The sequence below is a fragment of the Lepus europaeus genome, chromosome Y (genome assembly GCF_033115175.1).
Source record: "Lepus europaeus isolate LE1 chromosome Y, mLepTim1.pri, whole genome shotgun sequence".
Taxonomy (NCBI): Eukaryota; Metazoa; Chordata; class Mammalia; order Lagomorpha; family Leporidae; genus Lepus; species Lepus europaeus.
The window spans coordinates 30651719-30678967 of NC_084851.1; the positions used below are offsets into that span (position 1 = coordinate 30651719).

At 38.9% G+C, this 27249-nt stretch overlaps 2 pseudogenes; both read right to left on the minus strand.

Moving 5' to 3' along the window:
• LOC133754209 (nuclear receptor subfamily 2 group C member 2-like) overlaps positions 1-27249 on the minus strand; it is an 860911-nt pseudogene that overhangs the window by 658979 nt on the left and 174683 nt on the right.
• LOC133753970 (heat shock protein beta-1-like) lies at positions 13003-13830 on the minus strand (annotated as a pseudogene).

Here is a 27249-nt window from a genome sequence, read left to right on the forward strand (position 1 = left end):
TAGTTAAAATTTTCTTATATATTTTGGATAATACATAGATTCCTTTATTACATACATATTTTGTGAATAATGCCTCCAAGGTTTGGACCTCCTTCCTTTTCCCTTTACATTCTCTGTCAAAGAGAGATTTTTCACTTTAAATGAAGTCCAGCTAGCAAACATGTATGTCAGATCGTGCTTTCAGTGGTGTATCACAAGCTCAGCAACATATATCCTTTTTTATTATTTTCTGGTAGGCTAATAATTCTTCATATGTAAGTTAATTTTTATGAAATACGTGGTTTGCATTACATCATGTGAAATGTCCAATTTTTGTAGCACTATTTGTTGAAAGGTTGTCTTTGTTCCAATATCTGCTATCCATACTTGGGCTATTTCTGAATCTTGTGCATTTTGTGTCTACCTATTATCTCACCAATACTGTACTTTCTTGGTTAAATTTCTAGCATTTATTGAAGTTGTACAGTGCTGATCCTCCCAATTTGTTCTTCTCTTTTACTGTTGAGTTAGCTATTCTGGGACTTTTTATTTTCCACATTAACTTTAGAGTCAGATTTTGGTTAAACTCACAAAACAAATTGAAATTATTATGATTGAGATTATGTTCAATCTAAATGGATAGTGAGAAAGGACTGATAATGTTAATGACCCTGGGTGTTCTTTCATATTACCATGGACTGCATCTCCAAATACTTATCTTTACACAAATGTTTATAAGTTTCTTCAAACAAATGTTTTACATATTTTGTTATGCTCTACTGACATTTACATAATTTGTAGAATTATATCAATATATATCTTTAGGGTGTTATATAACTTATAACATGCTTTTATTTAAAATAGAAAATAGAAACAGTTTATTGCAGACATGTGTGAAAGAACATCCAGACCAAGTGGGATTTATACCTGGTATGCAGGGATGGTTCAACATTTGCAAATCAATCAATGTGATACACCACATTAACAGACTGCAAAAGAAAAACCATATGATTATCTCAACAGATGCAGAGAAAGCATTTGATAAAATACAACACACTTCCATGATGAAAACTCTAAGAAAATTGGGTATAGAAGGAACATTCCTCAATACAATCAAGGCAATTTATGAAAAACTCACCGCCAGTACTCTATTGAATTTGAAAAAGTTGGAAGCATTTCCACTGAGATCTGGTACTGGACAGGGATGCCCACTCTCACCATTACTATTCAATATAGTTCTGGAAGTTTTAGTTAGAGCCATTAGGCAAGAAAAAAAAATAAAGGGATACAAATTGGGAAGGAAGAAGTCAAACTATCCCTCTTTGCAGATGATATGATTCTTTATATAGGGGATCCAAAGAACTCTACTAAGAGACTATTGGAACTCATAGAAGAGTTTGGCAAAGTAGCAGGATATAAAATCAATGCACAGAAATCAACAGCCTTTGTATACACAGGCAATGCCACAGCTGAGAAAGAACTGCTAAGATCAAGCCCATTCACAGTAGTCACAAAATAATCAAATACCTTGCAATAAACTTATCCAAGGATGTCAAAGATCTCTACAATGAGAATTACAAAATCTTAAAGAAAGAAGTAGAAAAATGGAAAATTTTCTCTGATCATGGATTGGTAGAATCAATATCATCAAAATGTCCATTCTGTCAAAAGCAATTTATAGATTCAATACAATACCAATCAAAATACCAAAGACATTCTACTCAGATCTGGAAAAAAATGATAATGAAATTCATATGGAGGCACAAGAGACCTTGAATAACTAAAGCAATCTTGTAAAACAAAAACAAAGCCAGAGGCATCACAATACATGATTTGAAGACATACTACAGGGCAGTTATAATCAAACAGCATGATACTGGTACAGAAACAGATGTTTGGTTTGATTTCTAGTGTTTCTCTAGGATTAAGAGTCAAAGGGATCACATAAACAAGACTAGTGTCTGCTAATACTAACTGATAGAATTAAAAAGGAAAGAGCAATCCAACATGGGAAGTGGGATACACAGCAGACTCATACAATGGCAGATGTCCTAAACAGCACTCTGGCCTCAGAATCAGCCCTTAAGGCATTCAGATATGGCTAAAAGGCCCATAAGTGTATTTCAGGCATGGAAAGCCAAGACACTGTGGCAAAAAATTATTATAATAATGCTTTGTGGGGCACCTTCAGTGCTGGCATCCTATATGAGATAGTCCAATGTGTTCTTGTCTATATAAGTTATGCAATCTTCTGTGAATCCCATGATGCTTTTTTTTATCACCTAGTATTCAAAGCAATTCTTAGCTTACTTTTTCTAGGTTTTTACATTATTACTAAAAAGGATTAAACCATCACATCTGAAGTTGTTAAACTGTGTACATTTTTGTTTTTAAAGATTTATTTATCTGAAAGGCAGAGTTGAGTGAGAGAGAGAGAGAGAAAGAGAAAGAGAAAGTGAATATCTTCCATCCCCTGGTTAACTCCCCTTAATGGCCTGACACTAGCAAATCTGATGCCAGGAGCCAGCAGCTTCTGTTGGGTCTCCCATGTGAATGGAGGTGTCCAAGTATTTAGAGCAGCTTCCACTGCTTTCCAAGGTGAATTAGCAGTGAGCTGTATCAAAAGTGGAGCAGCTGGGATTCAAACTAACATCCCTGTGGGATGCTGGCACCACAGGTTTCAGCTTTATCATCATGCCACATTGCCAATCCAAAATTTGGGACATTTAAATCACAAATTTAACTGAGTGGAAGTTAAAGGTTTTGATCATTCCAAGGCCAGCGCTGTGGCACAGTAGGTTAATCCTCCACCTGTGGCGCAGCATCCCTTATGGGTGTTGGTTCTAATCCTGGCTGCCCCTCTTCCAGTCCAACTCTCTGCTACAGCCTGGGGAAGCACTAGAAGATAGCCCAAGTCCTTGGGTCCCTGCACCCATGTGGGAGACCAGGAATAAGTGCCTGGCTCCTGGCTTCTGATGTGCACAGCTCTGGCCATTGTGGCCATTTGTGGAGTGAACCAAAGGAAGGCAGACCTTTCTCTCTGCCTTTCCCTCTCACTGTCTGTAACTCTACCTCTCAAATACAATAAATAAAGTCTTTAAGATTTTTGTCATTTATTCTCTATTAGATATCTGGCACTGTTTACACACCAAGAGTGCACAACTTTACTATTTGGATTGCTGTCTATACTGAGGTGCTTCCATTGGCAGATGTTTCCTCCTTGTGAAATTTCATTGTACTTAAAAACAAAGCAAAAGAAATACCAGCACTGTTCACAGACATGAAATTTATTGTAAAATAAACAATATATAAACCTCCACCTGCAGCAGTCTGTAATGTCTTACTGTTTCATGCTGTAAATTTTCAAAACATCATATACTAGGTGATACTAGGTGAATACTAGGTGATAAAAATGACAACAAGAATAAAATAGCTCTCTAGGCTAATCCTCCGCCTTGCGGCGCCGGCACACCAGGTTCTAGTCCCGGTCGGGGCACCGATCCTGTCCCGGTTGCCCCTCTTCCAGGCCAGCTCTCTGATGTGGCCAGGGAGTGCAGTGGAGGATGGCCCAAGTGCTTGGGCCCTGCACCCACATGGGAGACCAGGAGAAGCACCTGGCTCCTGCCATCGGATCAGCGTGGTGCGCCGGCCGCAGTGCGCCTACTGCGGCAGCCATTGGAGGGTGAACCAACGGCAAAAGGAAGACCTTTCTCTCTGTCTCTCTCTCACTGTCCACTCTGCCTATCAAAAATAAAAAAAATAAAAAAATTGAATAAAATATGGAACAAAAAGACTCAAAAATATTTAGCAGTACTGCTAATGTCAATGATGTTAACATTTTAGTTGCAGGCCCTATTCTAATTAAGTTCTTTCAAATTCTGACCCAAGCACATGGATCCCCCATAAGCATTTTCATATACAGGTAAAATCTGGAATCCTATGTAGAAAAGTGCTATTCTAACCCAGACCTCATTTGACAACATAAGACAAGGGAATCTACAAAATGCACACTGGTTTGTCGTAGAAAATGGGGGAAAAAGACATGTCAAAGCACTCCAAATTAGAAAAACTCGCCCATTTGGATTTCAAATAATAAACTTTATAGATGTTTTCATGGATAATCCATACTTACACAATTATCTTTACTTTTTATGCATTTCATTTTTTAAATGAGGGCAATATGGTGTCACTAAGCTTTTTGAATGGCATTACAAAGTCTATTAACCAACTGTGTATGGCAGTATTACATACACATTCATTTCTGCAAGATGGGTAAATAAAGGTATTTAACTAGCAAATAGTTTGAATCATGATTTCTAATACTCATTTAAAACATTTTAGAATAAATGTTTGCTTAAACTTTATTTATTGGTAGTCAAATAAGATAAAACTGAAAAGCAGAAGAGTGCACTGAACTTCTATCTACTCTCACATTGTTCTAAACTCTCCATTCTGGGTCCAAAACAAAATTACACTAAAATTTGTTGTCAAAATGCATAAATGCTCAGAATATAAATCAATGATGTACAAGAGTTTAGTTAGATATACTAATAATTTTTTAAGAGGAAATAAAATATGGGGTGGGGCAACAGGCAGTATGGTTAAAGTAGTCTTAGATTAGTCCTGTATGTGATTCACATTCAAAAACAGGCATACATGAGGACAAAGCTCTAAAACACCTTAAATTGAAAATGAATCTTAGTGGAGAATGGGACTGGGAATGGGAAAGGGTGAGGGAGGAGAGTTGGGAGTGTGGGTGGGAGGGCAGGTGTGGTGGTAAGATTCACTATATCCTAAAGTGGTACTTAAAAAATGCATGAAGCTTGTATTCCTTGAATAAAAGGTTTCTTTGGGAAAACCAAAATCTAAAATCTATAATGGTTTATTTTTATATGTAATTGTCTATGATTTATATCTTATTTTAAGACAAAATATTTTATAGGCATACATTCATTATATTACATGTTTGATGCTGCATTATTAATTATTGCTTAGGGTTCTCACCACATTCAGAATTTTCATATCCCCTTTGAGTAGCTGTTATAATTAGAAATATCACTACAAGTTCCACACTTACTTTTTTTCTCACCATTCATGGTTCCTTGTTTTTTTTAATACCTTAGATTTTATTACAGCATCCAAAGTTTTATTCTATTCTTAATTTTTTGTTTAACATTAATCTGAAAGGCAGAGAAAGAAGAGAGACCAAGATCTCCTATCAGCTGTTTCACTCCCACAAATATCCTTAATAGCCAAGAATGAGTGATACTGAAGTGGGGAACTTAGAACTATTTGGTCATCCATGTGGTTAACAAAGATCCATGCTCCTGAGTCATAACCTGCTGCTTCTGAAGGTGTACATTAGCATGGAATAGGATAGAAAGCAATCTTGATGTGAATGGAAGGGGAGAGGGAGCGGGAAAGGGGAGGGTTGCAGGTGGGAGGGAAGTTTTTTTGGGGGAAAGCCATGGTAAGCCATAAGCTGCACTTTGGAAATTTATATTCATTAAATAAAAGTTAAAAAAAAAGAAAGAAAAATAAAGTGCACTGAAAAAAAAAGAAGTAAAAAAAAAAAAAGAAAGCAATGGAGCTGGGACTCAAACCATGTACTCCAATATGGCTCACACATATCCAAAGTGGCATCTTAACTGCTGTGTCAATCATCTGCTCAAAATTCTTTATAACATCAAACTGGATTGGAAATGGAGCAGACAAGGCTCAATCTGGCAAACTGCCACCCAAATGGGATGCTGAAGTTGCAGGTGGTGGCTTAACCTGCTGTGCCATAGTGATCGCCCCATGATTTGGGGTCTTAAGACTAAAATGTAATATATATCCAAGATAAAGACTTGTGGTAAGATGAAGATTTTACTTCTCATTTTGAATGATATTCATACATATAAATATAAATTTTATCAAAATTATCTGAAGTCTCTTCAGCAAATATTTGTAAAGATAAATTTCCCAATGCGTGTTAATATAAGAGAGCACTTCATAAAGTTTATGGAAAGGGAATAAAAGGGTAAATTTCTTGAAGTGCCTGCTACCCCTGATGGGGATCTACAGTGAGTTTCCACCTCCTGGCTCCAGCTTGGCTTAGTGATTGCTGCTGAAAGCATTTTGGAAAATGAACTAGTGGTTGGGAGATATCTTCCCATCTTTCTCTCTCTCAAGCAAATCAATATAAAGAAAATTGTACAGTGCACATTCCTTAAAGTTAAGAGTTTACATCTCCCTGTATGGAATGTTAGGTACAGTGGGACTGACTCAGAGCCTAGAAATCTGCATTTAGTATAATATTCCGTGTAGTTCTTCTGTATAACTGAAGATAGTATCACTTTAAGAAGTCACTTGTTTAGGGACCATAAATCTGATTTCATAGTCCTCAATCAAGTTTCATTTCATGAATAAAACCTGTATCATTCTACTCAAAAACATGTAGCAATTCTTTCACCTCCCAAAGTCTCTCAACTCCCAAGATATCACCATTCTTCTCATATTCATTCAAACTACATAAACAGCTTTTAAAATTTAGTTATTGTTAACTAATTTGTGAAAAGTAAATCTAACACTCCACAAATACCATGTTTTCAAATTGTCCACATATTTCAAAGTGCACATTAATTTTTAAACTTGTATTCTCAACAATTGTATAAGTGGATGACACGTCTATGAAATCTGTACCTATCCAGATGCTCTGGAGAGTGATACTACAAATGCATTTCTTATACAGAGAGCTTGCACATGAGGCAAAAGAGCCCATTTTTCTACATGCTGGCTATGTCATCCTCAGAAGAAGAAATATGTTCCTATCATGAACAGAGAGAGGGTCTCACACTCCAGAAACAACACAGGTTGGAGTCATGCTGATAGTTATGTCACACTGCAATAGAATCTGGCCTCTGACCACTGCCCTTTTGCTGGAACTAAGATAGGTCACCTCATGGAGAGCAAGCAATTGTATAAAAGAGAAGATTTCATACCATTCCCTTACATATTCATTTATCACTTGCTTCTGAATTAATCCTGCAAAACATTTGCACCCCTTTTATAGAGACTATCCAAAGTAGAGCAATTAGAGAAAGTGTTTCCCCTTGAAAGCAGAAGTATAATGATATACACTTGAGTTAAAATCAGCTAAAAACTAGATAAAGAAAACATAAATATAAGTTAATAAAATGTTTTGCATATCTGAAATTGTGGGAAACCTTCAGAGTGTTTTTTTTAACTACTCTGATGACAAATAAATTGCATAAAACAATGTCATAACAGTAATGGACATTCTTCACTCTTTATTTAATGAGCAGATAATAGAGAATAGCAAAAGTAATGGGGTGCATTGCCCTGTTATCTTGGAAACTAGAGAGAGAGAAAGAGAGAGACTCATTTCAAACAGATAATTTGACAATTTTTGACATGGCATGTGTATCAATTTAATAACTGAGAGAACTGGAAAACCAGACCCTATAATCATGCCTAGAATTTCCAGGCCTTCTGAACACTGGAGCCTGAAATGGTGGTGTCCGTTCTACAAATTTATATTCATTAAAAAGCCAAAACCTCTTCTGAGAGCCAATTCTCTCTTTTGAATTTAAAATGTCAACAATTTGAAAGAGTTGAAACTTATACTATGGGTTGCACTAATGTTAAGGAATGTCAAAGAATTTAAGTACAGATTTGCATTTTATACTCATTTAATTTTAGCATGGTAACTTCAAGTTCATAAAAAAACTTACATGTCTATAATATTTTTAGGAATGAGATAAAATTATAAGTGGACAACTATAAAATTATTCATGGGCAGATTTCATGTATTACAATTCAGATTTTTTTTTTAAATTGGGGTGTTTTCATTAGACTGTTTTATCAATAACTTCAAACTTCATTAATGATATACTTATTAAAAAGTCTAAGATAAATTAAGCTACATTGTTAAGTATTTTTTTTATTTAAACACCCAAGTCATCTTTGAAGTTAATTTGCTTTGTGGAAAAGTTAAAAATGAGTATCTTAGGGCAGCATTGTTGCATAGTGCATAAAGCTGCTCCTTGTGATCTGGGCACCACATGTGGGTGCTATTTTGAGTCTGAGTGCTCCATTTCTGGTCCAGCTGCCTGCTAATGTGCCTTGGAAAGCAGCAGAAGTTGGCCCAAGTCCTTGAACCCCCTACCATCCATGTGAAAGACACAGAAAAAGCTCCTGGCTCTGGGCTTCAGGTTAGCCCAGCTCCAATCATTGCCACCATCTGGGGAGTGAATCTATAGATGAAAGATATATTCTCTCTCATTCTCTCTCTCTCTCTCTCTCTCTCTCTCTCTCTCTCTCTCTCTCTCTCTCTCTCTCTCTTTCTCTCCATAATCAAACAGAGGATCTCCATCAAACAGTAAATTCATATAGTTTAGCATATTTCCTAGGAATATACAGTGTACTATGACAGTATACTACAGTGTTTTGTATTTCTTTATTTCTGTATAATTTTCATTGTTCCCATGGTAAATTTGGGAACAAAATCATCAGAGTTATACAACTGTAATAATTTATGTCACAGTTCATTTTAAGATATAGTTGAGAAAATTTTCCCCAAAGTTTTTATTTTCCAAAATTATGTATTTTACAACTTCTGAATTGTTGACATATAAATCAAACAGTTCTATTGGTTGCTTTATTTTGTACTGGTAGATTGTCTTGTGTCATGATCAGGCACTATCAAGTCCTAATAGTTTATTGCATCACTATTTGGTGTTTTTCTTTTCCAGAAAGGCAATGAAATAAATATGGAAGATGCATAGAAGGGATAAATGCAAATGCGTACACATAATGAGAAAAGACCACAAGCTAAGGTGATAATAAGAGGCAGATCACTGCTCAGTTGAGCACAGATACAGGAAAGGAATGGGGGGAGCATGTAGAAACATTTCTGCAGCAGTAAGCCAGCATCAAAAACTCTCCAGACTCAGGATGAGTAGTAAGCAGAGGATGAAAAAGCTGACCTTGCTGCATCTGCTCCAGTTCAAATCCAAGTTCCAGATTGGGTAGCGGATGGGTGTGTAAAGGGCAAAATTAGCTCATCCGAAATTATCCAGACACTGAGGATATCATGTGAATGCTTTCAATGTAGAACAAATCATTTTATGTCACAGAATTTTCAGAGTTCTTTGATCCCTGCTCTAGAAATATCATCTAGTCACTCACTTTTTTTCTTGATTCAAGTTTCGGCTTTGGAGGATTTTTTTTTTAAATTTACTCTTTTAAAATGACATCTCAGCAGATCACTCAATCCACCTTCATGTAAATTAATCCTTCTACTATATTTATTCTGATATTCAGAATATCAGTTGTTATAATCATTGTTACCATTAATATAAAAATAATTTATGTTTCCTATAACTTTATTTTTTTACTTTTTCTCATTTTAGAATTATGACATACAAAAATCTTTCTAGCATAAGACTTAGATTTGTTGTTGTGATTCTATTTCACCCAGTAGGTGCTTTTTGACACTTCACGTGTTATTACTTATTCCTCTTCAGAGAGTGTTTAACTGTAAGTGAACTGTTTCTATGGAAGCCTAAATAAGGTGATTCAGATCAGGTGCCTGACACTCAGTGCTACCAGAGGGTCAGTGCAGCTGCTGCTTTCTGAGCCTGCTGTATTCAGAAACACTCTGAAAGTTGTTTTCAGTGAAGAAATACATCTTATTGACCTTATCAGGAAATCACGTAAGGACTTCATGCTATTTCTTTTTGGTCACCATTTTTCATTTTCAAAGGAAGTGGCAACCCACTTCATTTCCTCTTTTCAAGAGAAACATGGATCTTCAGAAGGAGGAGATTTATGATTCTGGTTACTAAGCCCAGCTCTTATAACTTGTAATATGTGCTGTTACAGAAACTTGGGGAGGGAAACACCCCTCCTTCAAACAAGCATCAGAGACAGTAGAGAATCCAAGCAGTTTATAATGCCATTAGGCTCAGCTGGAATCATTTACTGAAAACCGAGCAAAGGCCGGCACTGCGGCTCACTAGACTAATCCTCCACCTTGTGGCACCAGCACACCAGGTTCTAGTCCTGGTCAGGGCTCCAGATTCTGTCCCAGTTGCCCCTCTTCCAGGCCAGCTCTCTGCTGTGGCCAGGGAGTGCAGTGGAGGATGGCCCAAGTGCTTGGGCCCTGCACCCTGTGGGAGACCAGAAGAAACACCTGGCTCCTGCCATCGGATCAGCGTGGTGCACCACCACAGCGCGCCAGCCGTGGCGGCCATTGGAGGGTGAACCAATGGCAAAAGGAAGACCTTTCTCTCTGTCTCTCTCTCTCACTGTCCACTCTGCCTGTCAAAAAATAAAAAAAAATGAGCAATAATCCCAAATTTATTACAATATTGATAGGTTCAGAAGCATCATGCTTTACCTGTTGCAGCATTGATAGGGTTAAATTGCAGCCTACTTGACTTATGACCACAGTTTCAATGGTTGGGGGATCTTCTATGTTTGTAAAAGAGATATAAGGTGTAGATTTATTAGCACAGATTTGTGAATGGAGTTACAGAAGCAGAACTTAGGACATCTTCCCTCCCTAGGCAAGGTAACACTAGGTAGCTGTTTCACTAGTCAATTGTGAGCAGCCACTATTCAAACTTTGTGTTGGGGGGTCCATTTTTCTTTCTTTGACTCTGGTTGCAGCCATATTTACTCTACAATACAAGTTATAAACTATGCTTTTAATTGGTTCAGTGATAGCCTGCCACCCTCTTGGGGGTAGATAAATATCAAAGAGAAGCTGACCTTTCACGTGAAGATGCTTCAGGAAAAGAAAACATAAGGATTTTATTTGTAAATATCTTATTTGTTCAAATTTCTACTTAAGAATTCCATACACTTGATTGGATTCAACATGGCTGAAAAAAATATAGCCACACTAACTTAAAATGGTTCAGGGATGTGAAAAGAAAAAAAGGAAGCATCACCTTCATTCCCAAACAAGGAAAAAGTATGAGAAAGAGAAGTATACTTCAATATTCCTGATGAAAATATATGCAAAATTCTCAATATAATACTAGCTAATCTAATGCAACAACAAATCAGAGAGATCATTTATATGGAACATATGGGATGATTAAACATATGCAAATCAATAAATAGGATATATCTCATTAACAAGTTGAGAATGAAAATCACATGATTATCTCAATACATACAAAGTGAGCATTTGATAAAATATAACATCCTTTCATGAAAAAAGCCTTAAGAAAATTAGGCACAGATAGAACATACCTCATAAGGATCAAGGTCACCTATGACAAACCCACAATCAACATCATATTGATTTTGAGAAATATGGAATTATTTCCACCAAAATCTGAAACCAGATAATGATGCTTACTTTCACAATTGCTATTTAATATAATTCTGGAGATTTTACCCAGAGCCATTAGGCATGAAATAAAACACACAAGGATGGCCAGCACCGTTGCTCAATAAGCTAATCCTCTGCCTGTGGCACCAGCACACTGGATTCTAGTCCCAGTTGGGGTGCCAGATTCTGTCCCAGTTGCAACTCTTCCAGGCCAGCTCTCGGCTGTGGTCCGGGAGTGCAGTGGAGGATGGCCAAACTGCTTGGGCCCTACACCCCATGGTGAGACCAGGATAAGCACTTGGCACCTGCCTTCAGATCAGTGTGGTGCGATGGCTGCAGCGCACCAGCCACAGTGGCCATTGGAGGGTGAACCAACGGCAAAGGAGGACCTTTCTCTCTGTCTCTCTCTCTGACTGTCCACTCTGCCTGTCAAAAAAAAAAAATCACAGGGATACAAGTTGGGAAGGAGGAGGTCAAACTATCCCTCATTACAGGAAACATGATTCTATAGAGAAAGAAACAAAAAAAAATTACACTAAGAGACTATTAGAACTCATAGGAGAGCTTGGTAAAACTGCAGGATATAAAATAGGCACTCAAAATCAATTGCATTTGAATACACAAATAATGCCACCACTGAGAAAGAACATAAATATCACTACCATTCAGAGTAGCTACTACAACTCTATATACCTTTGAATAAATTTAATCAAGGATGTGAAATTTATAAAATTTTAAAGAAAGAAATATCAGAAGAAGGAAAAAATGGAAAAACCACCTATGTTCTTGGAATGGAAGAATTAATGTCATCAAGATGTCCATTCTACAAAAAGTAGCTTACAGATTCAATGAGATTGCAATAAAAATACCAAGGACATTTTCTCATATCTAAAAAAGTAATGCTAAAATCCATATTAAGCACAAAGACACCAATCTTAAACAGCAAAACAAAGCTAGAGGCATCACAAGACCAGATTTTAAGACATTCTATGGGACAGTTAAAATCAAAACAGCCTGGTACCTGCAATACATGAAGTTTGCTCTCTTTATTTTAATAAAAATATTTCAAATGATCACACCGTGGCCGTGAATGGACTGATTACACACTCACTAATATAATGAGAAGATTTTAAGGAATTAAACAAGCTGAAGTAAGCGTTGAAGTGTTCATAAAGGACAATTAAAAATACACAGCAGTGATTCTTGGGAAAAATAGGAACTAATGCTGAAATATGTATTGCTGAATTAGAATAGAAAATACATACATAAATAAAAGTCTCCAAAATGTTTCCTAGAATTTGGTGTACAATGGTTGTGGGATTTCAGATTAATTAAGATGGCTTTCAATGAATGCTAAAGGAAATGGACTAGCCACCTAGAGGGAGGAGGTGTTTAAACCACACAGTTGAGGCAGGTAAAATAACACACAGCTTGAATAAATCATAAAATACTATGTTTCAGTGAGATAAAGCCACTTCAAATGTGACAGTAAATCCAACAGACTCAAAGACTGAAATATTTAAATTCACAGAAGTAAATATTTTAACACATAATGCATCATAAGGAATTTTATTTTGCACCTACTTTGACCTTTATTTGCGAAAACCAGAAGCTTACAGCATCAAAAGGGCACACAGGCGGGTGCTGGGGGCTGGGCGGCGCAGGAGGCCGCTCTAGGTGGCCACAGGCTGCTCCGACTTCCCGGCTTCCGGTCGCTGAACTGGGTGCGGGCCTCACAGGTGACCGGGATGGCGATCTCCGCGACTGCGTGGCCGGCTTGGGCAGCGGCGCTTCCACGGTGAGCGCACCCTCAGGGGACCGGGAGGAGACCAGGAGACAAGCGTGGGGTCCACGCTGGGGGAAGCGTGTACTTCCGGGTGGAAGAGCGGGCGAGGTAGCCGTGCTCCTGTCGCTCTTCATGTTTGCCCGTGATCTCCACCACACCGTCCTTGGTCTTGACCATCAGCTCCCAGGGGTGAAGTGGTTCTCGTCCAGGGACATGCGCCAGCGGTCAGCCCTGTGCCGGATCTCTGAGACGCCGCTGCTGAGCTGCTGGCTGAGCACAGGGCTGTGGGCGGGCGCGGCAACGGCGGGGGTCTCGGCAGAGGGCAGGGGCCGCAAGTAGCCCGGCCCACCGCTGGCACCAAACCACTGCGCCCACTCCTCGGGCAGTCGCGGCAGCCCAAGGCCACAGGCCACCCTGTGTGCCCTTTTGATATTTTTAAGCTTCTGGTTTTGGCAAATAAAGTTCAAAGCAGCTGAAAAAAACTCTTAAATATTTATAAGATATGAATCATACAGTTTCTCTTACTCAATTACATAAAAAACTGCTACAAATCAACATAAAAATCTAAAAACCAAACAGAAGAAATGGACAAGAATATATATATACATCAAATACATCTTTAGACAAACATCTTTAGATTTATGAACAGAAGGTCAATCTCACTTGCAGAAATAAAAGACCAAAAAATTTAGCAATCATCATTTTTACTTGTCATATTGGTAAATTTCCTCAAAGTCTGAAAAGATCACGTTGGCAGGGCTTACTGGAGAAACAAACCATTGTAAGCAAACCCAGCAAACTGGGGTAGCCAGTTCCAATGATCACATCTACAAAAGGCACTATGACGGCCGGCGCCGCGGCTCACTAAGCTAATCCTCCGCCTGGTGGCGCCAGCACACCGGGTTCTAGTCCCGGTCGGGGCACCGATCCTGTCCCGGTTGCCCCTCTTCCAGGCCAGCTCTCTGCTGTGGCCAGGGAGTACAGTGGAGGATGGCCCAAGTCCTTGGGCCCTGCACCCCATGGGAGACCAGGAGAAACACCTGGCTCCTGCCATCGGATCAGCGGATCAGCGTGGTGCGCCGGCCGCAGCGCGCTACCGCGGTAGCCATTGGAGGGTGAACCAACGGCAAAGGAAGACCTTTCTCTCTGTCTCTCTCTCTCTCACTGTCCACTCTGCCTGTCAAAAAAAAAAAGTTGTAAAAAAAAAAAAGGCAGTATGACGTTATGCATCAGAATTATGAATGCCTATGCTCTTTAACTCAGCAATTTTAGTTCTAGTAATTTAATCTGGAGGTGTACTTCACCTCTGTGAATGGGCATATATCAATGGTATCTATTACAGCATGTATTGTTCTAAAAATAAAATATTGAATTGATCAGCTAGTTAAAAACTTAAACATCTTTATGATAGACCATGAGTTTCCAAGAAAAATGAGGAAGCACTTCAGGCAATGATACTCTGAGGGCATGAGCACCATGTATTATAACTTTTGGAAATTTTATTGCCTTTTAATTACATAAATAAAGAAAGTACAAGCCACAATAAAATTATTACATGATACTATAAAAAGCAAGCTTATACATTTTTTTTGACAGGCAGAGTGGACAGTGAGAGAGAGAGACAGAGAAAGGTCTTCCTTTGCCGTTGGTTCACCCCCAATGGCCACTGTGGCCAGCACACTGTGCTGATGCGAAGCCAGGAGCCAAGTGCTTCTCCTGGTCTCACATGCGGGTGCAGGGCCCAAAGACTTGGGCCATCCCCCACTGCACTCCCAGGCCACAGCAGAGAGCTGGATTGGAAGAGGAGCAACCAGGACAGAATCTGGAGCCCCTACCAAGACTAGAACCCAGGGTGTCGGTGCTGCAGATGGAGGATTAGCCTATTGAGCTGTGGTGCCGGCCTTATACATTTGAAAGAAATAGAACAAAATTCTTAAAGATGAAATATAGTCAATTAAATAGAAAATTACTGAATAGATTAAATAGGGACAGTGCACAGAGCCGAAATAGATAATTGGGGCAGTACAAGATGCATCTGAAGAAATTATATAGAATATGCCAAAGATAAAGAGAAGTAAATATAAACAAATTGTTCAGGGACCTGAAGTAAATAACAAGAAATCTGAAGTTAATCTTATTGGAGATGCATAAGGAGACTCTAGGCAGCAGTGGCTGAGGTGACAGCTGAGAATGATCTAGAATTGATGTTGGATGTAGGATTATCACATTCAGAGAGCACAAATTAGCTCAAGTAGGGATGCAAAAATAATCCACACTTAGGCACATTGTGGTGAAACCTCAGAACACCAAAAACTTAAAATAAAAGCAGTATCAACAACAAATAGATAGAGGACAGAAATCACCCTTATGTACATCAGCTGACACCACTTGGGGTCTTTCCTCATCAAGGACTGTAGCCAGAGGACCAGAGTTGGCATCTTCACATGTTAAGGGTACAATTCCAGAATTACACACATGGAAATTAGGATTCTATAGATGAAATTTATCTTTCATATACTTATACAAAAGAAACATTGAATTGCATTGTTTAGGACAAAGAAAATTGCTGTGCCATGTTCCAATGACTTAATACTTTATCTGTTCTCCCTTAGTGATATTTTGGGTTGTTTCTATTTTGAAAAAAATGGTAGTTTCAAGTAATTCTACAATTATGAATAAGCTATAACCTTCCAGTTAGATCTGCAAGTAGACTCAGACCTCTACTTCTCTGCATACACCTAGGAGTCTCATGAAGTAAGCCTATGTTTAATGTTACTAGAAACTGCCAAAGAGTTTTTTCTGTTCATGCTAATAGACTAAGAATAATAGGATCTCTACATTTAGGAATAGGAAGGGAAATATAACATCCAGCCCTATGCATCATGCTCAGTAGTGAAGCATGGGAAATATGAGGCACTCGAAAGCACTTTATGGGAGAAGAGAATTAAAAGATCTGTTCATCTGGTGCTAACGTTTCTTGAAATCTATGAATAATATTTACATAGCATGCACTTTACATGAACTTTTTGAAAGCCTCCCATTTTCCCTTTAAAGGAAAGACACAGACAAAAATGACCACTATCAGAATTTTTATACAATATTGCCTCAAGAAGCTTTACAAAAAGAATAATATATGATACAAAGATTAGAAATTATGAAAGTATATTACTTGCAGATTAATATACAAATAAGGTTAATATACAAAACTATTATATGCCTATACAACAAACAATCAGCTAGAAAATGCAATTTAATATAATCCCACTTACAATAACAATAAGAACTATGAGGTACCTCATAAGAAATTTATGAGAAAAACTTTTTTGAAAATGTCATTACAAACCATTTCAGTAGGACATAAAAGAAGATGGAAACAAATGGAGAAATTTAGTACATTCATGGGGAAAATATAGCATTTAATCTCTACTCAATAAATTTAATGTAATTCTAATTGGAATCCCACAAGGATTTCTGAAAGATGTTGATAAGCTCATTAAAACTGCAAAACCTAGCAGGACACTATGTATAAGGAGAGAGATCAAGGTCTTACAGACCCCTGTTCTAGTATCATTACAGATATTAGGGCCATGTGGGGTAGTGGGGGGTTACAGAAATCTTTCCTGAGACAGAATAGGATGCTCAGAAAGAGCCCAGGCACATACAGGGACTTGGTACATGGCAGTGGGGACTGCCAAAAATATATTTTACTTAAAACTAAGTCTCAAGATATAACTTAAAAAATTCAGGAAATATGAGGTTAATCTATCATTAATTGATACCATTAGGAAGTATTCAGACAAAACTGAATATGATACATTCTTCAAAGGTATCAATTTTGGCCCTTAAAATAATTAAAACAAATTTTTTGGACAATGGGGAAAATCTATTTGGAAAATACTGCTAGTGTTTCAGGTGTAATAATAATATTGTGTTGAGAGTGGCAAGATGGCGGATTAGGAAGGGAGCACACTGATAGTCCGGGAAGAGACAGTTTAATAAAAGTGGAGATACTGCAGTTTCAAGGAAGAGTAGGGGAAGAAACAGCAGAGGATACTCTTGCAGAACTAGTGATTCACAGTGGACCTGCGTGGAGAGCGTGGGAGCCCAAGTTCGGGACACCAGTGGCAGACTCAACACACCAGCACTGGAACGTGTGGTAAGACGAACCTCAATAGCCGAGATACTGGCAAGCAAGCGGAAAGAGGAGACTAGAGGGAAGGAGGCTTGAAACTCCGTGGGGAAAAGTTCACCAGGGTAACTAGAAGAGAGAGAGAGAGAAAAAAAGTGACCAATACAGACACAAGTTTCTCTCTCTCTGCTCACCTCTCAAAGGTGAGCAAACAAAGAGCAGGCGTCATTTTGGACATATGTCATAAGCAGGGCGACCTCATGTCTACAGCGGCCCTGAGCCTATCAGAAAAACCTGATTCTGGGGGGGATGGGGTTAAATAACAGGAGATTAGGATATAACTTGGCAACCCAGTTGGAGACTGCAGGAAAATTGGAGCCCACACTGAGGGCAGCACAGATTCCCTCTGTTGTCCTTGTGAAAGAGCTTCTGATCTGTGGCTCGTGGCTCGTGTGGGTATATCATTCACCTGCTAACTACCTCCAATTACATTCAGCTGTATGGAATTACTTCCCTTTTGAACAAAAAACAAAAAAAGAATGAAAGATAGAGAGATTTACCACACCTAACCTGGGAGTGTCACCTTTGACACACCCTCAAACCTGAGGAACCAAACAGAGCTCTCAGGCCACAGTCATCTCAAGCATCTAAGGCTCCATCGAAAGCAGACAGTCCACTTAATATAGAGCCATAGTGTAACAAGAAAAAACACCACAGTGAAGAAACCAAATATCTCCAACATGCCAAACAACAAATGCAAAAACCGAGGTAACAAGAACAAGGAAGACACGATGATGCTCCCAAATGAAAAAGACACCCCAATTCAAGATTATGAACATGATGAGATCGAAGAAATGCAAGAAGCAGATCTCAAAAATTGATAAGAACATTAAGAAGTTCTCAAAAACAAATTCTTGAACTACAGAAGTCCTTAATGGACAAGATAGAAAATCTCTCTCGAGAAATGAATATTAAGAAGGAATCAAAATGAAATGAAACAACTAGTAGAACAAGAAGTAGTGATGAGAAATCATAATGAAATGAAGAATTCAATAGATCAAATGACAAACATATTAGAGAGCCTTAAAAACAGAATGGGTAAAGCAGAAGAGAGAAAATCAGACTTAGAAGACAGAGAACAGGAAAGGCAACAAGCAAACCAAAGAAAGGAAGAGGAAATTAGAAATCTAAAAAATATTGTCGGGAATCTACAGGATACTATTAAAAAACCAAACATTTGGATCCTAGGAGTTCCTGAAGGCATGGAGAGAGAGAAAGGATTAGAATGCCTTTTTAGTGAGATACTTGCAGAGAACTTCCCAGAATTGGAGAAGGATAGAGACATCTTAGTACAGGAAGCTCATAGAACCCCTAATAAACATGACCAAAAGAGATCCTCACCATGACACGCCGTAATCAAACTCACCACAGTGAAACATAAAGAAAAGATTCTAAAATGTGCAAGAGAGAAACACCAGACTACTCTCAGAGGATCTCCAATTAGACTCACAGCTGACTTCTCATCAGAAACCCTACAAGCTAGAAGGGAATGGCAAGATATAGCCCAGGTAATAAGAGAGAAAAACTGACAGCCCAGAATATTATATCCTGCAAAGCTCTCATTTGTGAATGAAGGTGAAATAAAGACTTTTCATAGCAAACAGAAATTGAAAGAATTTGCCGCCACTCGTCCTGCCCTGCAAAAGATGCTTAAAGATGTGTTACATAGAGAAACACAGAAACATGGTCACCAATATGAAAGAAGATAAAGGAAGGAAACCTCACAGCAAAAGATCACAGGAAGCTCAGTTTCTCTTTGACATAGAATTAAACTCTGATTCTCTGTTAAAGCAATGTGTTAAAGTAATCTATTATGTTCTCTCGATGTCTGTTAAATTCTAATTGTTCAAAAACAGCTGAATTTTTATTAAGAGGTATGGGTTATTTAAATATGTGCTTATTTTCAAAGATTTGAATAATCACCTTTTAAAATGATCAGATTTGGTCTATCTTATGTCATGATTTTAAGGAATCTTATTTCAACCAGATATTTTGGATTTTGAGTCTTCTTGGCATTCTTGACAGGCATTCAAAAAATCAAAGTATCAAACAATCTGGACTCTAAAATTTCCAGTAAATCTTGGACATTGGTTTTTCCAGTTTGGGCCCAACTGAAAAAATCAAAGGACCTATGTTTCTCATCTTATAGAGACACCAACTAATCAGCCTATTTGTATTATATTAGAAGTACTGTCAAGTTGTGACATGGTACTAAATTTTAAGTTTCTATAATGGAAAATGCTATCAATACAAATGTTTGCGAATTAAAAAGTCTAATGATCTTGTGTTACTAGACATGATAGTTATCTTAATGAGAAAGCCCCAGAGGCTTAAAGGGTTAAATACTTGTAAAATCCTACAGGTGCTTTCAAAAGTACTGTGAAGTAAGCAAGTGCCTCTTGTTGGTTGATGAGTTTATAATTTTAAACATGGCAACTTAAAGTCTTTTGTCATCCACAGTTACATATGATTTGCTGCTCATAAAAATAAGTGTTGTTGGTTCTGCGTTTAGCTGTCCTCCTATAGGTTCCTATGGACTTTTCCCAGCCACTTCTATTGTATTCAGTATTTTGGGATGGCTTTGTAAACAGATGAAGCCAATAATGTATTAACAGTACCAACTGAGAGAAAGTATGGTTAACTGAGTTTACTAAAAACAAAAAGCAATTCAAATCAATTGGCAATCTACAAAAAGAGTTAAAGATTTTAAAAACTATTAAAAATTGCTAGATTGGTCTATTATGTTATGTTATATGTGTGTACATATTGTATGTCCACATGGGAAAATTTTATTAAGAGTTTTATTTTAAATGGTTTATGGATAAGATTGTCCATAAATTTAAGCTGCTAAACTTAAACAAAGATAACTTTTAATTCGAGTGACCTGAATTTCTGCATCATATGATTTATACTTGTTGGTAGAAAGAAACTAAAAACATTTTATATGGTTGTGCTTAAGTTTAATTGTTAAACAAACTACACCATGTTAGATATTTGAGGTGTTTTCAAATACATGATTCTTAAAATTTATAGAAGGCACTGGACCTTCTGTTAAATGTTTTCTTAAGTTGTTATCTAATGTTTGAAACCGTTTGCTAAGTATTCATGTAATATGGCTATTGTCAGCAAGCGATCTAGGACTTGCTCCCTCATTTCTCTATTCTAAGCCCAACTTGTTCTTTCATTTCTTTATTCTCTTCAAGGTGGGTAACTAATTCTATTATGAAGGAATCTGTAGGACACACAATTTAATCTTTAGACCTTATAAAAGAGATGGCTAACATTTTTCTGTAATAGCATAGCCAAAATAAGAACTTAAATAATAATCTCATAGCTAGATTTACTTCACCATCAGCGAAGTAAACAGTAAGTAGAAAAAACCTCCCTTTCAGACCAAAGGGAAAGAAGGTTTTGAAGTGAGAAAATAATTTTTCTCATGGGCATTGTCTACCTTAGAAAAACTACTACAGAACATGCCTGTGACTATAGGCTTGTAGTTCAGGCCACCGAAGATTAGAGATGGGACATGGGCACTCCCTTGACTTGCATCCTCTGGTCTGCTTTAACACAAACCAGGAGGAAAAGAAAGCTAGGCATCAGAAGCAATGGGTGGCAGGCCTATGAATGGCTGATCTGTACAGTGATCTGCCCTCAAGGAGACCCAACAGCCCAGTCCACTGCAGTGGCTTTCAATGTGGTAAGCCTGGGTTTCAGCAGAAGTCAGCTTGTGAAGAGCCCTGACAGCTCTGCCAAGAGTTGGATCACTGGAAATGGACCTGCCCTGGAGTTGAAGGATGCCCAGGTTAGAGCCACAGATCTTATTGGCTCTAAGCTGAAAAGCCCTTCACTCAGCCCAACTTCCAAAGTGACCACCGCAGCTGAGCGGACGGCCAAGTAGGGTCAGCAACATTGCAGGCAGAACTGTAAATTTCCTGTTAGAGATGCCACCTGCCTTTACCTGGCCAGCTCTCCTCCCAGGCCAGCTAAGTAATGAAAGTCAACAGAGTGCCTTCCCCTAGGAGGTTCACACCTCTCTTAGGATGTACCCCATGTGAAGAGATAGATAGGTCTGGGCCTCTTAACTTACAAGGCCTAAAGCCCAACAGATTATTATTAAGCCCCTTCTGTCAGGTTCTATTTGCCTCTCAATCAGAAAACTTAATTGTAGCTTAGACAGCACCTTTCTTAGCTCCTCTAATAATGACTCTGTCCTTTTTTCTAGACCCTGTCTAGTGCACTTGGGCCTCATTCCTTCATAATCATAACCTCTACTCTACCACCAATGGCTCTACTCCCAACCTGTGTATGCTGATGGTCTTCTTCCACATTTAATGCTGTATAATTTTTCAGAACTGGTTAATGCCACTCTTAGGATCATTGGTTACTATCCTCACCCTGTCTCTTATGACCTTGTCTAAATATGATCGGAGTCGGGGAACTTGGAGGGCTTCCATGGCCTTGGCAACTCATGATGACAGCCTAGGGTGGTTACTGGCGCCATAAACTAGAGTGTCAATTTGTTGGGTCAACAACAGGAGTCATTGTGCACTTGCCGCTCATGTAGGAGCTCTGTCCTTAATGTGCTGTACATTTTGATTTAATGGTATTGCTAGTACTCAAACAGTATGTTTCACTTTGTGTTTCTATGTGGGTACAAACTGTTGAAATCTGTACTTAATATATACTAAATTGATCTTCTGTATATAAAGAGAATTGAAAATGAATCTTGATGTGAATGGAAGAGGAGAGGGAGCGGGAGAGTGGAGGGTTGGGGGAAGCCATTGTAATCTATAAGCTGTACATTGGAAATTTATGTTCATTAAATAAAAGTTTAAATAATAATAATAATATTGTGTTTATATAAGACTATCCATATTTTTAATATGCATAGTGATATACTGAGGAGTGACATGTATGATGCTTGCAATTTATTTGCAAATAGTCCAGCAAAAAATGTGCTCACACACCAATTGATGCACAACAAAATGTTAGAAACTACTAAATCTACATGGCTTATATGCAGAATGTCACTGTATGATATTTGGTTTCCATATATTAAATTTTCATAATAAAATATTGGAAAAATAAAGGGGAAACATTATAAACTCAACAAATATTTCTGAGAAAATCAAATGTTATTAGATAATTACATTCCTAGTTCACATGTTAGGAGAAAATAAGAAAAAAAGTATGGAGTATCTATGGAAGAAAAATATCTATATTTTCTCAGATTCAGACAATTTCTTAAGGCACACTATACAGGTCATGAGTGAGAGATGGGATTGATTATACTAAATTTAAAAAGATTTAAGTAAAAATACCTAAAACAGATAAACAGACTAATCAGAGTAATTAGGAAATACAACATGGAAAGATTAATATCCCAAGGAACACATACATACCAGTAAAAAAAGTAGAAAAACATACCTGAGACTAACAAAAACCCTCATCTTCAGAGAACAAGATCAGCATACCATAAGCATATTCCAAGATATATGATCTTGAAAATACCACCTGAAATAGGACACTCTATCACACATAGATTGGCAAAGCATAGGAATAAATGCAAATGCGTTAATAGTTTGAAGGAACTGAAATTCATATATAATTTTTGTGATCTAGCTTTTCTGAAGTAAAATTTGACAGTCGTTGTAATGCTAAAAACTGGCATACTAAAATACTTAAAATTTTCAATTTTAGAAGATTCCTTTCACAACACAAATCTGTTCATTGCAATACTATTTAATACTGTAAATATTAGAAACCACTCTCAAATCAGTCAATACAGACAGAATACCTAATCTAGGTCCATTCATACAATAGGACACAACACAGCAGTAAAAATAAATGAGCTTGCTTTCATAGAAACATATATTTAGAAAATTTAATTCTAATAACAAAATCAACAGCTACACAGTGACTCCCAAAGAACACTCCTTGCTGGTGTTTAGGTTTTATAGTTCCTTTCCACATGTAAAATATTTGCCCAGTGCAGCCAACAGAATATGGCAAAAGTGATGGCTGTCACTTCCAAGATTTGATTATAATAAAATGATAGCTTCTGTCTCTGATGCTCAGTTGCACTGTCTCTCAGATGATTTGCTATAGGATGGCCAAGTGCCCTGTTTTGAAGATATCCAGGCAATTGTGCTGATGATCACAGGATGAGGAATGGAGCATTTCTGCCAGCCAGTAAGTTAGTAAATAGAAGTGATCTCTGTGGACACAGGGCCAGTGTCAACCATTCGACCATCCCAGCCACTCATCCATCCCTAACTCTTAGGAACAGTGCAGGGTGGCAAACAGCTGCTATGTTTTGGAGAAGACTGTTACACAGCCATAAATAACTAATACAAGTTAGTTATACCTATTCAGTAAAGTTAAACATGCACAGTAATTATGAGGACATATGTCTATTTCAGGATGAAGTGCAACTCTGGGGAAGTGGGTGGTCTTCTGCTTTTTTCAAATAATTATTATTTGAAAGGGAGGAAAACACACACACACACACACACACAGAGAGAGAGAGAGAGAGAGAGAGAGAGAGAGAAAGAAAGAGAGAGAGAGAGAGTGCATTTCCACACAGTTATTCATTCCCCAAATGACAACAATAGCTAGGGCAGGGCCAGCCTGGAGACAGGAACAGAATTCCAACAAAGTCTTCCACATCGGTGACAATTACTAAAATACAAAGCCATACTCTGCTACTTTCCAAGGTACATCAGCAGAAAACTGGATCAAAAGCAGAGCATCTGGTGTTTGAATTGGCACTCTGATAAGGATGTTGTATTGAAAGCAGAAGCTTAACATGATGTGCTACAATGCCAGCCCAGGGTAAGGCATTAGTTGTTTTTTGTTTTCATGAGAAAGTTTCATTTTACTTTTTCTTGTAAAGATCAATTTACTTATGAGAAAGGACACTATGCTGTGGTGTAGTAGATTAAGCCTTTGGCTGCAGCACCAGCATGGGTGCTAGTCCAAATCCCAGCTGCCCCTCTTCTGATCAAGCTCTCTGAACAATGGCCTGGGAAGGAAGTGGAAGATGACCCAAGTGCTTGGACCTCTGCACCCAGGTGGGAGACCTGAAGACGCTCCTGGATGCTGGATTCAGATAGGCCCAGCTCTAGCTGTTGCAGCCATTTGGATAGTGAATGAGTGAATGGAAGATCTCTCTCTCTCTCTCCCTCTCCCTCTCCCTCTCCCCCCACCATGTCTCTCCCTTTCTCTGTATCTCTGCCTTTTGAATAAATAAGCTTTAAATAAGTTACAGAGAAAGTTACACTCACATGAAAACACATGAGAGAGAGGGAGAGAGAGAGAGAGAGAGAGAGAGAGAGAGAGAGAGAGAGAGAGAGAGAGAGAGAATATCTTCTATCTGCTGGTTCACTTTCCAGATGGCTGCCACAGCCATGGTTCACCCAGGCTGAAAGCAGGAGCTAGTAACTTCATGCAGGTTTCTCACACAGGTGACAGGTGCCAAAACATTTGGGCCATCTTCTTACACTTTTCCCAGGATGTTAGCAGGGAGCTGAATTGGAAGTGGAACAGTTGAGACACAAAACAGCATCCATATGGGATGCTGGCATAGAGGTGGAAATGTTTATCTGCTATACAACACTGGCCCCTGAGACATTGTTTTAGAGAATAAACTACTTCTTGGGGATAGAAGCCCATGAGGTAATACTGGTCTTGGACTTAAGTACATTTTTATATTTTTAAAATACCTGGCTTTTTTTTCCTGCCTTTGTAGCCATTCAGCTGGTCTGTTTGGAACAAAAAGCCAATGGAGCTTGCCTCTTCCAGCAGTGGGACCTTGTCTGTGCCACATACACTGGCTCCCAAGTACCTGTGGCCCTGGGCTGACTTGGAAACAGAACCCTGGGTGGAACAGCTTATCTGATGAGCCCACTTTCATTTGTGTCTGGCACTTATGGACTACTAGACTACTAGTTTGGGTGCTGGGGATGTCAGAAACAGGAATGCCTCATCCCCTGCCTCCGAACTCCCCCTTTCCTGCCCACTGGCCCACTGTTAGGGTTAATGATCTGCTAACATCTCTGAATCTATTACTTTCTTTTCCTGTAGGGTCCCCAGCCTGTCTCACTGGCTTTGCCTGTTCCTCCTCATTAAGGCTTTTTTAAAGAAGTGGGGGTCAGTGTAGAGATAAGGCCTGTAGGGCTGATGAGCTCATAAGCAATGGAAGTGACTGGGCGCCCCCAATGCAGTCTCTATGCTGGCAGACCCATTCGGTGTAGGCAACGGTATCCAAGTACCCACTGTGGGCTCAGGATGCTTTGGGGAAATCATTTTGGATGCTAAAGAGACATAGGGTCTCTGCATACACCTTCGATGATGGATTCTGTATCCTCTTGGAAACCTTTCCTTCAGACCCTCTCCTGTGACCCTGTGCACTATAGATCTGCCTTTGGAGACACATAAGATGGCTTCCTAGAGCAGTCATCAAGTAGCTTCAAGCTGAAAACACAGTTCTGGTATTCTCCAGATTGAACAACTGCAGCTGCTCCTTGTAAATTCATGAGAATCCTCTGTGACCCCTCAGAGGACCCTGGAATGGGGGCAGCTGCACAGGGAAAGTCCTGTCTCTGCCCAGGGTCAGGCCATCTGCAGCCAAAGAGCTCTCACATGGCCACTTCCTCTGCATTGTGTAGCAAATGAGAACAAATACTCGGGCCACATAAAATCAGCCTGTGGCACTTTGTGGATTTAAGTATGACCATGTAGTCCTCCTGGCCTGAGTTTTGATCCCTCTGTAAGGTAGAACCGTTCATTCCTACTGTCCATATTTCTCAGCCAGCAGCCCCTGAATCACTCCCCTGTTGTCATCCCTTATCAGCCTCCAGAGACCATAAGTAGGTGTTTTCTTTAAAGTAGATTTCATGATCTTCTTCTCGTCAGCCCAAGGTGGTCATTATGAGTGGTCTCCCAGAGGGTACACAAGGCTGCCATTTGAATGAAAAATTTCTTTATTTTACAAAAGAAATAACTTCAGGGGTGGAGCCAAGATGGCAGATAGTGAGGACATGTGCTGATAGTCTGGGAAAATATAGTTTCATAAAAGTAAAATTACTGTAGCCTCAGGAAAAGACTCAAGAACAAAACTGCAGAGGAAAAACTTCCGGATCTAGTGGTTGTGACACAGAGGACCTACAGGGAGCCCACCACGTGGAAGCCCAGCCGCAGGAGCCGAGCCACAGAATCACACCAGCGCGGAAACGGGAGATAAGACAAAAACCTCAGAAACCCAACACATTGGTGGGGAAAGGCAGAGGCCTCTCTCTCCACTCACCTAACAAAGCCAAGCAAAACAAAGAGCAGGAGCCATTTTACATATGTAAAGGGGCAAGGAGTACACAAACTCAGTAACTTTGGGACTATGGTGAAACTTGAGAACACATTGAGGGCTGCATAAAACTCTGTGTGTGGTCCCAGGGGCAGATCAAACAAATACTCACAGAGGCCAGATTTCAGCTTCCCTCAATTCCATTCAGCTGTGCAAAATTACTTCCCAACTCAGTCCAAAAAAAAAAAGAGAGAGGGAGAGGGAGAGGGTGAGGGAGAGGGAGAGGGAGAGGGAGAGGGAGAGGGAGAGAGATCCAGCAAGGAGCAAGGGAGAGAACAATCTGGGTGAGTCACTTTTTGCACAGCCTTAAACCTGAAGAATCATGCAGAGCTCTCTGGCCACACCCATCACAGTCTCTAAGGATCCATTAAAGCAGACATCCCACTTAGAGGCATAGTATAAAGAGAAAAAAAACACCACAGCAGAAAAAAAAACATAAATTATCTCCAACATGCCAAACAACAAACGTAGAAACCGAGGTAACAAGAGCAAGGAAGACACTAGGATGCCCCCAAATCAAAAAGACACCCCAATGCAGGATTATGAAGATGAAGAGATAGAGGAAATGCAAGAAGCAGATCTCA